This window comes from Otolemur garnettii, unplaced genomic scaffold (genome assembly GCF_000181295.1).
Source record: "Otolemur garnettii isolate 467f Iridium unplaced genomic scaffold, OtoGar3 scaffold00121, whole genome shotgun sequence".
Taxonomy (NCBI): domain Eukaryota; kingdom Metazoa; phylum Chordata; class Mammalia; order Primates; family Galagidae; genus Otolemur; species Otolemur garnettii.
This window is the reverse complement of record NW_003852516.1, coordinates 6027105-6039269: the sequence shown is the minus strand read 5'-3', so window position 1 is coordinate 6039269 and position 12165 is coordinate 6027105. Positions and strand designations below refer to the sequence as shown.

Below are 12165 nucleotides of genomic sequence, written 5' to 3'. Positions count from 1 at the left end.
TTTTTTAAATTTGAGACAGAGTCTCACTTTGTCACCATGGAGTACAGTGCCATGGCATCATCATAGCTCACAGCAACCTCAAACTCTTGGGTTCAAGTGATCCTCATGCCTCAGCCTCCTAAGTAGCTAGGATGACAGGGGAGCATTGTGGTGAGCCTAGCTATTTTTCTATTTTAGTAGAGACAGGGTCTCACTTTTGCTCAGGCTGGTCTCAAACTTCTGAGCTCAACCAATCCTTCCACCTTGGCCTTCCAGAGTGCTAGGATTACAGATGTGGGCCATTGCTCCTGGCCTGTACCACATTTTTTGCCCAAACTTTCAGGAAAAAAATATGTCTATTGCTCTTTGTTGGCGCAAAAATGCCTTCATTGGAAGTTCAACAAAACCGATTACCATATTCCCGGGTATTATTTACACACGAATATCATTATTGCTTTCTAGAGTTACGCTTTTAACACATAAGCACAAATAAAGAATTAAAAATATTTACACAGGTACAGAATTAGTACCACCCATGTATAATGCATATCCTTGTTTTTCCCTCAAAAAATCTGGGCAAAATATTAAAAAATGATGGAGACTTTACATCTTTTGTATTAACCTGGATGAAGTTGAGATACATTCTTCTTAGTAAAGTATCACAAGAAGGGAGAAGCAAGTATCCAGTGTACTCAATACTAATATGAAGCCAGAAGACCAACTAATACACACCCACACAAGAGAAAAGCTCCATTCAATTCAAGTTGGGGGGGCAGGGGAGGAAGAAGGGGGGTTTGGTGTGCTTCTACCTAGTGGGCACGTTGTAAGGGTATATGGCACACCTCACAATTACAACTGGGACCTTACCTAACAAATGCACACATTGTAACCTGTTTGTATCCTCATATTAATCTGAAATTTAAAAAAAAATTGGGCAAAAAGTACACGTTATACAGGGCAAAATATAGTAGTTCACACACCCAAATCCTCTGGAAATACCTTCACAGAAATACCCAGCAACAATGCTTTAACACTTCTCGAGGTTTTCTCTACTCCAGTTGGTACCTAAAATTTACCATCACCTTCTCCAAGGGCAATTTCTCCTCGGATCCTGAAAATGCCAGATTCTAAATACCAAATATCCCATCTCATCCAACTCAGGGGAACTTGGAACCGAGGGGAAGTGGAGGAAGGAGACAGCTGTCCCAATCCACTGCAGCTGAAATATCTTATTTCTGGAGGCTTTGCAAAGTGTGTGACCCTGTGAGCCAGTCGCCAGGCCCGGGCAAGTGAGGTGCCCTGAAGCTCTGTGACAATTCCACCTCTGCCTGCCTGCTTGTCCGCCTTGGCTCTAGCTGTGTGCACCCCCTTCCTAGGAACACACCAAGTCAGTTCTCTTCTCCCAATTTTGCCTTTGCTAATCTCTGAGCCTGGCATTCTTTTGCCTGAAGCTAGCCAATGGTTTTCTTCCTTGTTTCCTTCAGGTCTTTGCTTACCTACCTCTGTGTCAGAATCTCCTGCCCAGAAAATCCCACGTGAAAAATAACCTCCACCTTCCTCCTTTCCTGTCGCCCTGACCACCCTCAGCATATGTGAGCACCTGCTATGACTTCTCCCTGTCTGCTCTCCGTCTCCCCCCACTAGCAGGTGAGGCAGAAACTTATCTGGTTGGTTTACTACTGTATTCCCAGTACCTATAACAGTGCCCACAGGACCTACAGTAGATGGTCTATAAATAGTTGACTCAATAAACGTAAATTTTTTTTTTAGACAAGAGTCTCACTATGTTGCCCTCAGTAGAATGCTGTGGTGTCACAGCTCACAGCAACCTCAAACTCTTGGGCTTAAGCGATTCTCTTGCCTCAGCCTCCCAAGTAGCTGGGACTACAGGTGCCTGCCACAAAGCCTGGCTATTTTTTTGTTGCAGCTGTCATTGTTGTTTAGCTGGCCCGGGCCGGGTTCGAACCTCCCAGCTTCAGTGCATGTGACCAGCGCTGTAACCACTGTGCTACAGGCACTGAACCAAGAAACGCAGATATTTTACTCACTGCAAGCATTCCTTGGCAAACACTTATTGACATGTCTCTACTTGGTGGTACGATTCTTGGGAGCAGGGAGTTTATTCATCCTTTCATTTATTAATCCAACCAAAGTTTCTGAACACCTGTGCTAGACAGCTGAGAAGATGACAAAAACAGTCCTGATCCCAACCTCGGGGAGTCTGCCGAGTATACTACAAAAGAACATTTGAGAAAAATGTTCAAGAGTGAGGAGGGTGCTGAAGATAGCGTCAGGAAGCCGTGTTAGGAAGGCTGGGATTCTAACGGTAACAATGAACAATAGTATCTAATGCTTATGTTGCATTTCCTATGCGCTGCACTCTGGCACACCCAAGTAACTTTGCTATAAGGTAGATAATATTGATGTTATCCTCATTTTATAGGTGAGGAAAGGAGACACAGAGAGGTTGCATGCCTTGCTCAAGGTGATGTAAACACACATGGCAAAAATAGGCTGTGAACCCAGGCAAACTGGTTACTGCTCCTCTTGTACCACTCAGGTCCCTATGGCCTTCATAGTCATAATAAGACCTGGGATTAGCTCAGAACTTAGCCAGTTCACAAAGCATTTCCACATGCCTTATCGCACTTAATCCTCATAATCATACTAATTGGTAGGTGTCGTGATGCCCACTTTATAAGAGGTTGAGAGTGAGGATAGGGACAGAACATTGGTGTTTTTCCTTAGAATGGGTGGGGCCTAGGGAACATTTCATCAGAATCCCTGATCTCAGCCTTGGATCCACTAGCTGTGAAGTCTTGAGCAAGTTGCTGTGCTGAGGGGGGAGAAGTGGGCAGGGAGGAGACGGAGGGGTGTTTTTTAAGCTCAGTCATCCCCCACAAGGTGGCTATTGATAGAGATGAATGTCCCGGGTCCTCCCAGCTCTACAGTCCCATCAAAGCCTGCTGATCTCCAAAACAGGAATCCATACTTTGCCCTTGGTAAGTGTCTTATTATGCAACATTGTAGATACAGTAGAACCTCCGTAGTTGACCATCTCCCTCCATTGACCACCTCCTTAAGTTGACCTAACTTTCATAGACTGTACATGCATCACACATACGTATCCGTACAGTAAGCCTAGTTCCTTATGTTGACTGCCTCTGTATGTTGGCCAGTTCATTACAGTCCTTTGAGTGGCCAAGTTACAAAGCTTCTACTGTTTTTAAGCTTGGTTCAACCATCGTCTCCTGAATAAGGGTGTTGCCAATGGCAGGCAGTGCTGAACCTCTTCCTGTAGCTGGAAGGAAGTGAGGAACTGGCCCAGGCATGGAGCTCACAGGGTTAACAATGGGCTAAAGACAATGGCAACCTCATGGTTCCACAGCCCACCTGGCCTCATAGGCTGCTCTTAGCCCCGAGCAAGCCCAGTGTGCCTGCCCGGATATTAAATTTAAAGACCTGGTTTCTAGCCCTGTACTTCTGCTGTGGCCTTCACGATGACCTAGTTTGCTCTTTCCCAACTTTGGGTCAATGATACCTGCTTTACCAGCTCAATCGAGACGAAACAGGTAGAGGTTCTTTTAACCTGTGTGGCATGTCTGTGATCAGTATGAAAAGTATCTGCCCTTCTCCAGTAGGTCTCTTGACTGTTGCCAGAAATTGTACCATGGGAACATTCTTTCAGGTTCAGGCACAGTCTGGAACCAATCTGAAGTCTGTGCCAGCTTCCTGGAACTCTGGCCCAGCCTCCCTGAATTTGCTCCCATTCAGCCCTGCCTGTGTCAGCTGGCTGGTCCACCTGCCTACAGCTGTCCCAGGGACAGAGTCCACACGAACTGCAGACCATCTGGCAGAGGGCCAATAAAATCTGGAACTGGCACTAAGATGCCTAGAGCCTCCTGCCAGCCACAGCCTGCTCAGGTGATCAAGAAACCGTGGGTAGGCCTTACCGGTCTTACTGTGAACAACTGGGGAGACTTAGGAACTAACACTGTCCATTTGTGAATCAGAGCACATGGCATAAACGTCTTAGTATTTATTGCCTATGATTTCTGTAACATTGATTAATGAGAAATGGCTGGAAACACACTTCTCACCTTTCCATATTCATATGGATGTTAAATTACCCCTTTAAATCCATGTTCTTTTTATGAATAGTCAACAAAAAATATCTGCCCTTCCTTTTCATTGGAGACTCATTTTTCTTTATGTAGAAAACTTTAAAACTGCTTAAGTATTCCATTTTCAAATGGCTGAAGATGTCACATTCAGTGTATAAATTGATACATATATATATATTTCTTTCTTTCTCTTTTTTTTTGAGAGTCTCAGTTGCCCTGGGGTTGAGTGCCATGGCATCATAGCTCACAGCAACTTCAAACTCTTTGGCTCAAGTGAGTCTCTTGCCTCAGCCTCCCAAGTAGCTGGGACTATAGGCGCCTGCCAAAATGCCTGGTCTATTTTTTAGAGACCTGGTCTCACTCTTGCTCAGGCTGGTCTCAAACTCCTAAGCTCAAGCAATTCACCTGCCTTGACTCCCAACCACACCTTGCTATATATATTTTTTGGAGACAGAGTCTCACTCTGTTGCCCTCGGTAGAGTGCAGTGGTATCATCATAGCTCAATGCGGATTAAACTCTTGGGTTCAAGTGATCCTCCTGCCTCAGCCTTGGTCTCCTTGACTTCATGTTTGTGTCACCATGCCTGGCCAAGTTTTTCTATTTTTTGTAGAGACAGAGTCTCACTCTTGCTCAGTCTGGTCTCGCACTGTTGGCCTCAAGGGTTTCTCTAGTCTCAGATTCCCAGAGTGCTAGGATTACAGGCATGAACCACTGTGCCTGGACTCTGCTTAACGTTTTGAAGTTTTATTTGTTTTTCTCTTTTCTCTCCTTTTTTCTCTGTCCTTCACTATGCCTGCTATCACCATAGTCAGGACACTCTATAGTTCAATTTGTCTAGAGATAAAAGCTGCCAATTCCTGTGGTTTTCAACAAATCTCCTTTGGGATAATTTATTTCCAATTTTGGAAAAAAATTAAATATTGAAATCAGTGCTGTATATATACATATATGCAATACATATATGTATGCATATATGTAAATACACACATATATACATATTTCTTTTTTTTTTTTTTGAGACATAGCCTCAAGCTGTTGCCCTGGGTAGAGTGCTGTGGTGTCACAGCTCACAGCAAACTCCAACTCCTGGGCTTAAGTGATTCTTTTGCCTCAGCCTCCCAAGTAGCTAGGACTATAGGTGCCCACCACAATGCCCGGCTATTTTTTGGTTGTAGTTGTCATTGTTGTTGTTTGGCAGGTCCGGGCTGGATTCGAACCTGCCAGCTCTGGTGTATGTGGCTGACGCCTTAGCTGCTGAGCTACAGGCGTGGAGCCTTCTAAGCCCATGTTAATTGACTCACTTATCTTCTCCATTAATGCAAACAAAAATAGAGCCTAGTGTGCTTCCCATTAAAATAAAAATACGCATTGAAATTCCCTCCTGAGTCATATTCTTTGTTTTACCCCAGGTCTTCCCAGGGGGAGATTGTGATATGATGAAAGGTCATAGAATTTGGAATCAAAAAGTAGAATTTTCTACCACTTAGTTACTGTGAAACTTGTTCAAGTTACTTGACTTCTATGGACCTTAGATTTTTCATCTGTAAAAAGAGATAAGAATAATAACTATGTAGCAGGCTACTGTCAGTATTAGTGATAATGTATATAAAATTACAGACTTTTGCACTGATGGCTCCCAGTGAACTAACCCTGCTGGTATTCATGGTATTCATGCCTTTGGGTAGTCTCCTATATTAACTCTGGGCTTGGCCAATGCCTTGCTTGGCTAATGAGGCATAAATCTGACACAAGCATGAGGCGCAATAAGCATCTGCCATTGAGGCTTACTCCTTTGGAATCCAGGTGTCTTTTAAAGGAATTTGAGCTATAGTACTTAAAAAGAGAGGTCCCACCTGGGCGAGGTGGCTCATGCCTGTAATCCCAGCACTCTGGGAGGCCAAGATGGGTGGATTGCTTGAGCTCAGGAGTTTGAGACCAGCCTGAGCAAGAGAGAGACCTTATCTCTACTAAAAATATAAAAATTAAGGCAATGCCAAGTGCAGTGGCTCACCCCTATAATCCCAGCACTTAGGAGGCCTAGGCAGGTGAATTGCCTGAGCTCACAGGTTTGAGACCAGCCTGAGCCAAAGCAAGACACTGCCTCTTGGAAAAAAAAAAATAGCTACCTGTTGTGGTGGGCACCTATAGTCCCAGCTATTCAGGAAGCTGAGGCAAGAGAATTGTTTGAGCCCAAGAATTTGAGGTTGCTGGGAACTATGTTGCTAGGGGACCCTACTAAGGGTGACAAAGCAAGGCTCTGTCTCAAAAAAAAAAAAAAAAAATTAAGGCAAGAGGATTGCTTGAGCCAAAGAGTTGAAGGTTGCTGTGAACTATAATGATGCCATGGCACTTGATCCAGGATGACAGAGTGAGACTCTGTCTCAAAATAAAAAGAGAGAGAGAGAAAACAAAAACCCAGAAGAAAGGTTCCAGCTATTACCACCAAGTGAGGCCATCTGAGACTTTTCAGCTCCAACCAACCCATAGCCAAGATGAGCAAAAGAATTACCCAGCCAGATCACAAACTCATGACAGTCCCAGTCCTGGCATGAGAAATAATTGTTTTGTTTTAAACCATCAAGTTGCTCCTGACTTGTTAAGCAGGAATACGCAATGAATACATCAATACACTTATGCGTGTCTACTACAAGCCTAGGGCTATGCTGGGCGTTAGTAATCCAGTGGTAAACAAGCCTAATATGCGCCTTCTTCTCATAGATCTTATGTTCTAGTCGGGAGAGACAGACCAGAAAAGTAAATAAACTACACGTTGTAGCTTATTGGAACTGAAGCAGAGACTAACAGTGAATGGTAATCACTTTTGCTAAGGTGATAAACCTCTCTGAAGTGAAAGTCTAGCAAAAACTTAATGGCGGCATCTATGGCTCAAAGGAGTAGGGCACCGGCCTCATATGCCAAAGGTGGCAGGTTCAAACCCGGCCCTGGCCAAAAAAACTTAAACCACAAGATGAAAGTAGCCATGCAAAGAGTCATAGAAAAGGTCTTCAATAAGGGATGGCTATTATTAATAGATATATTAAATTATTGATTGATGTTATTTGTATACTTAGTACATAGCAGGAGCTCAATATACATCAGTTCCCTGCCCTTTCCTTTATCCTGTCATTATCATTCATGGTCCACTTAGGAAAATAGAAATCACAAGAGGTTTATCAACAGAGAGAATTTAATATAAAAATGTGTTACAGATGTTGGAGAACTGAACAAGCAGAAAGAAATTCCTAGGTATCTTAGACAGCTATAGGAAGCACCTAACACTTCTTTTTTTCCTCACTGTGTCACCCTTGGTAGAGTGCTGTGGCATTACAGCCCACAGCAACCTCAAACTCTTGGGCTTAAGTGATTCTCTTGCCTCAGCCTCCCAAGTAGCTAAGATTACAGGCTCCCACCAAAACACCAAGCTATTTTTTGTTGCAGTTGTCACTGTAGTTTAGCTGGCCTGGGTTGGAACCTACCAGCCTCTGTGCATGTGGCCAGCACCATAACCACTGTGCTGATACCAGACTTTTAACTTTGGATTTCTAGGCTCTTGGATGGATAATAAGGCAGGTTTTATTTATAGAAGTATTATTATAGCTCTTACAAAGAGCCAAAACTCCTTGCAGGGCAGGATGTAAGTGTCACAGCCCTTACAAACAGCCAAACCTCCTTGCAGGGTAGACTGTAAGCGTCACAGCGCTTACAAAGAACCAAACCTCCTTACAGAGCCAGGTATAAGTGTTACAGCGCTTCCTCTTCTGCTCGCTCGCCCTGAGGGGTCTGCAGCAATCTGCCAAGGTCTTTGCTCTCCTGCTCTCTCTTCCTTAAAGGTCAGCAACAACCTGCTGAAATCTTAGCATTTCTGCTCTATCTTTCTTGAGGAGCTGTGATGAACTTCCACTAGGCCCGCTGCTCAGGGGTTTATATAGGGGTAGTCAGCCAATGAGCTGAAAGCTGAGCTGATTGGTCTATTTGCTCCTAAAAATAGACCAATCAAGAGCAGGATTGAAAATGGACCAATCAGGGATGCACTGGAGAAATCACCAGTGTTATCCCCTGATCCGCTGGTCTTCTTTGTTACTGAAGCCTCTGGTGGGAGAGGAAAGCTTCCCTTTTTGCTCCAGTTTGTTGGTTTCCAAGGCAGAACTGGCAGGTCCCCTAGCGCCACTCTACTGGAGTCTCTGGTGGTGGAGGGAAGCTCCCCCGCTTGCTCCAGCCTGCCGGTTCCTTTGCCGGGTGCTGCTGCCAAGACAGAGGTGGCAGGTCCCCCAGCCCCTCTCAGCTGAGCTGGCTGGGGTGCCACTTTTCCCATATCACTACCAGAGACCAGCCGGAAGCAACTAGCACTTCTAGTGCTGGAAAGACTGAAGGGAAGAGGTGGAGCCATGAGTAACTGGGAACATGAACGGGTAGTTCATGAAGAGAAAGTATCACTCAGCTGCTATTGATAGTATCCTTTTTTAAGAGAGAGAGAGAGAGAGAAAAAAAATATATATAGTGTTTGGCTGGGGCCGGGTTTGAACCCGCCACCTCTGGTATATGGGGCTGGCACCCTACTCCTCTGAGCCACAGGCACCGCCCAGTATCTTTTTTTTAATGAAAATATTTTTATGTTTGGAGTTTGGGCTCAAATTTGAAGCATGCAGAAATGTGTGCTAGGATTACAGGCATGTGTCGGACTTGAAACAGTTGAAGAATTGTTTTTTGTTTTGAGACAGAACCTCAAGCTGTCCCCCTGGGTAGAGTGCCGTGGCATCACAGCTCACAGCAACCTCCAACTCCTGGGCTCAAGCGAGTCTCCTGACTCAGCCTCCCAAGTAGCTGGGACCACAGGCACCTGCCACGATGCCCGGCTATTTTTTGGTTGCAGCCGTCATTATTGTTTGGCAGGCTCCGGCTGGATTCAAACCCGCCACCTTAGATGTATGTGGCTGGCGCCTTAGCCACTTGAGCCACAGGCGCTGAGCCGAAGACTTGTTTGAAAGAAAATATGCTCAAGCTATAAAAGCCAAAGGTCCAGTGACGATTCCATACCCTCCGGTCTCACGTAGAAGATCTCTATCCAGAGGCCTAATTCCTCACCTTGAGAGGATACTACTTGCAAAGGAAAGGATTTGTTTTGTGATTAAGCAACACGAACTTCTGAATTCAACACGTGAAGATTTACAGCTTGATAAACCAGTTTCTGGAGTAAAGGAAGAGTGGTATGCCAGGATCACTACATTAAGAAAGGTGGTAGATCAGCTTTTCTTTTTCTTTTTTTTGCAGTTTTTGGCCGGGGCTGGGTTTGAACCCGCCACCTCCAGCATATAGGGCTAGCGCCCTACTCCTTTGAGCCGCAGGCGCCACCCTAGATCAGCTTTTCTGCAAAAAATTTGCTGAAGTCTTGGAGAGCACCGAAGCCAAGGCTGTACCCTACCAGAAACCTGAGGCTCATCCTAAAGCAGGTGGCCGGTTCCAGCTGGAGAACTGGGTGAGCTTCCTGGGCAGCCAGGGTCAGGTCGCGCGATCCGCCCGGCCATATCCTCCCAGCAGAGCTCGGCTGCCAAAGGCTTCTCCAAAGGATCGTCCTGTGCCCTGCGCCCGCCGCCGCCTCCTGCTGCGACAGCGGCTGCTGCGGTGACTCTGGTGGCTGCTGCTGCTTCCGGCTCAGGCGCCGCTGGCGTCGGGGCTGCGGCTGCTGTGGGGGCGACAGCCAGAGGTCCCAGGGTTCCAGCAACCAGAGCTCCGGCTGCTGCTGAGGCCCAGAGACCCCCAGAGCTGCCCTGGGGCGACCGCCCAGCGGAGATCTCCCCCACCGCGTGGCCTCACGCAAGGATGACCGCTCTGAGCTGGGCCTGGGCCTGGGCCTCAGAGTCTCCCCTCGGCCCCCCACGAAATTGCACTTTGGCGTTGAAAAACCCATTCTGTTTTCAGCCCCATCAAACTCCCTGACCCCCCTGGGATTGTTCTCCCTGGGGGTCCGAGGGAGCCATGGCGGGACTCTGGACCCTGGCTGTCTGCAGACTTGCACACAGCAGGGGCCCCATAGATGCCGCTGATTCGCTTGTCCTCTGAAGACGTCCCAATAAAGCGCAGCTGTCCTAAAAAAAAAAAAAAAAGATCTGTATGTGGAAGGACCACCTGAAAACTCCCTTTCATAAGTCGCTCATGGTAAGGAACCCCATGGCAGGAAAAAAAAATCATTTAGGTGGGCAATCGTATTTAATTTGTTATTAAAAGACCAGAACTTTTGATTCCCAGTACAACGGAAGTTACTCAACCAATAACGTATACGACAGTCAAAGAAGATTAGAATGTCAGAATTCCCAAGTTATGGAATCAAATGGAAGAGATTTTTAATTTTTAATTGGCTCAAGCTCTTGGACTCACCAAGGCAGTAAAAGTTCCATATCCTGTGTTTGAATCAAATCCTGAGTTCCTTTATGTAGAAGGCTTGCTTGAAGGAATTCCCTTTACAACCCTACCTGTTTGGAATTCCACCACGTGAAAGGATTGTCTGTGGCGGTCATAAAATCAAGTTTGTTGTTAAAAAACTCTGAACTAGTTTTTTCCTACTTGCCTCCTGGAAGGGCTAGTAAAATAAACACTAAAGCATTGCAGTCCCCCAAAAGACCACGCAGCCCTGGGAACAATTCAGAGGTTCCTGAAACGGAGGTTACTGTGGAAGGCCCTAATAACAACAATCCTCAAACCTCGGCTGTTGGAACCCTTACCCAGACTAATGGTTCTAATGTTACTTTTAAGCCACAGGGGAGAGAATTTTCCTTTGAGGCCTGGAATGCCAAAACCACAGGCCTAAAACAGAAAGTTGAAAATCTTTTCAATGAAAAATTCGGTGAAGCCTTTGGCCTTAAACAGGCGGTGAAGGTGCTGTTTGCATTACTTGAATCTTTCCTGGAAGACTTTTAGGTGGCAGACTTACCTGAGGGTATGCCATTAGGAAGGCAGACTTACCTGAGGGTATGCCATTAGGAAGGCAGACTTACCTGAGGGTATGCCATTAGGAAGATTGTCTACTTTTGGCATTTCAAGGCTGGAGAAGATCCTTAGAAACAAAGCCAAAATTAAGTTTATTATTAAAAAGCCTGAAATGTTTGAGACTGCAATTAAGGAGGGCACCTCCTCCCCTAAAAGCCCTCCCAGAAAAATAAATTCTTCACCTATTGCATTAGGTGTTGAAGATCTTAACATCACTCAGGGGATAATTCCAGATGATGATAATGAAAGACTGTCAAAAGTTGAAAATGCTAGATAGCTGAGAGAGCAAGTGAATGACCTCTTCAGTCGAAAATTTGGTGAAGCTATTGATATGGGTTTCCCTGTGAAAGTTCCATACAGGAAAATCACAATTAGCCCTGGCTGTGTGGTAGTGGATGGCACACCTCCTGGGGTGTCATTCAAAGCCCCCAGCTACCCTGAAATCAGCTCCATGAGAAGGATCTTAGATTCTGCTGAGTTTATCAAGTTCACAGTCATTAGACCATGTATAGGACTTGGGATTAATAACCAGTTGGTTGGTCAGAATGAATCAGAAGGTCCAGTGATACAAGAATCAGCTGAGCCAAGCCAGTTGGAAGTTCCATCAACAGAAGAAATAAGAGACTCGTGGAAGCTCTCGGATCAAGCAAGAACCAGACCCCACCTGGTAGACTCTTCCTTCCCTTCTAGGCTTAAAGTATCAGTGGTTGAGAAGAGCTTTACGGACCTGTTACTGCCCCAAGCTTGTAATATCTTCTATAGGCCGGGCGTAGTGGCTCACGCCTGTAGTCCCAGCGCTATGGGAGGCCGAGGAGGGTGGATCACCTGTGCTTAGAGGTTCGAGACCAGCCAAGACCCCCCTGAGCCAAATGAGCCAGAGTGAGACCCCGTCTCTACAACAACAACAGGACAACGAGACAGCCGGACCTTGTGATTCCAGCTCCATGGGGGGCAAGAAAACACTACAGGAGGAAGAAGTAATAAAAAAAAAAATTAAAAAAAAAACCTTCAAGGTAATAAAGTTGAAATAAAAAAAATTAAAAAAAAATCTTCTATACAAACATTTTTCTACTTTTAGAT

The 12165-nt window shown here is 45.5% G+C and overlaps 1 pseudogene; it reads left to right on the top strand.

The window, feature by feature from the left end:
• LOC100943052 overlaps positions 1 to 11824 on the top strand; it is a 31497-nt pseudogene extending 19673 nt beyond the window's left edge.
• Positions 11825 to 12165: the final 341 nt, after the last annotated feature.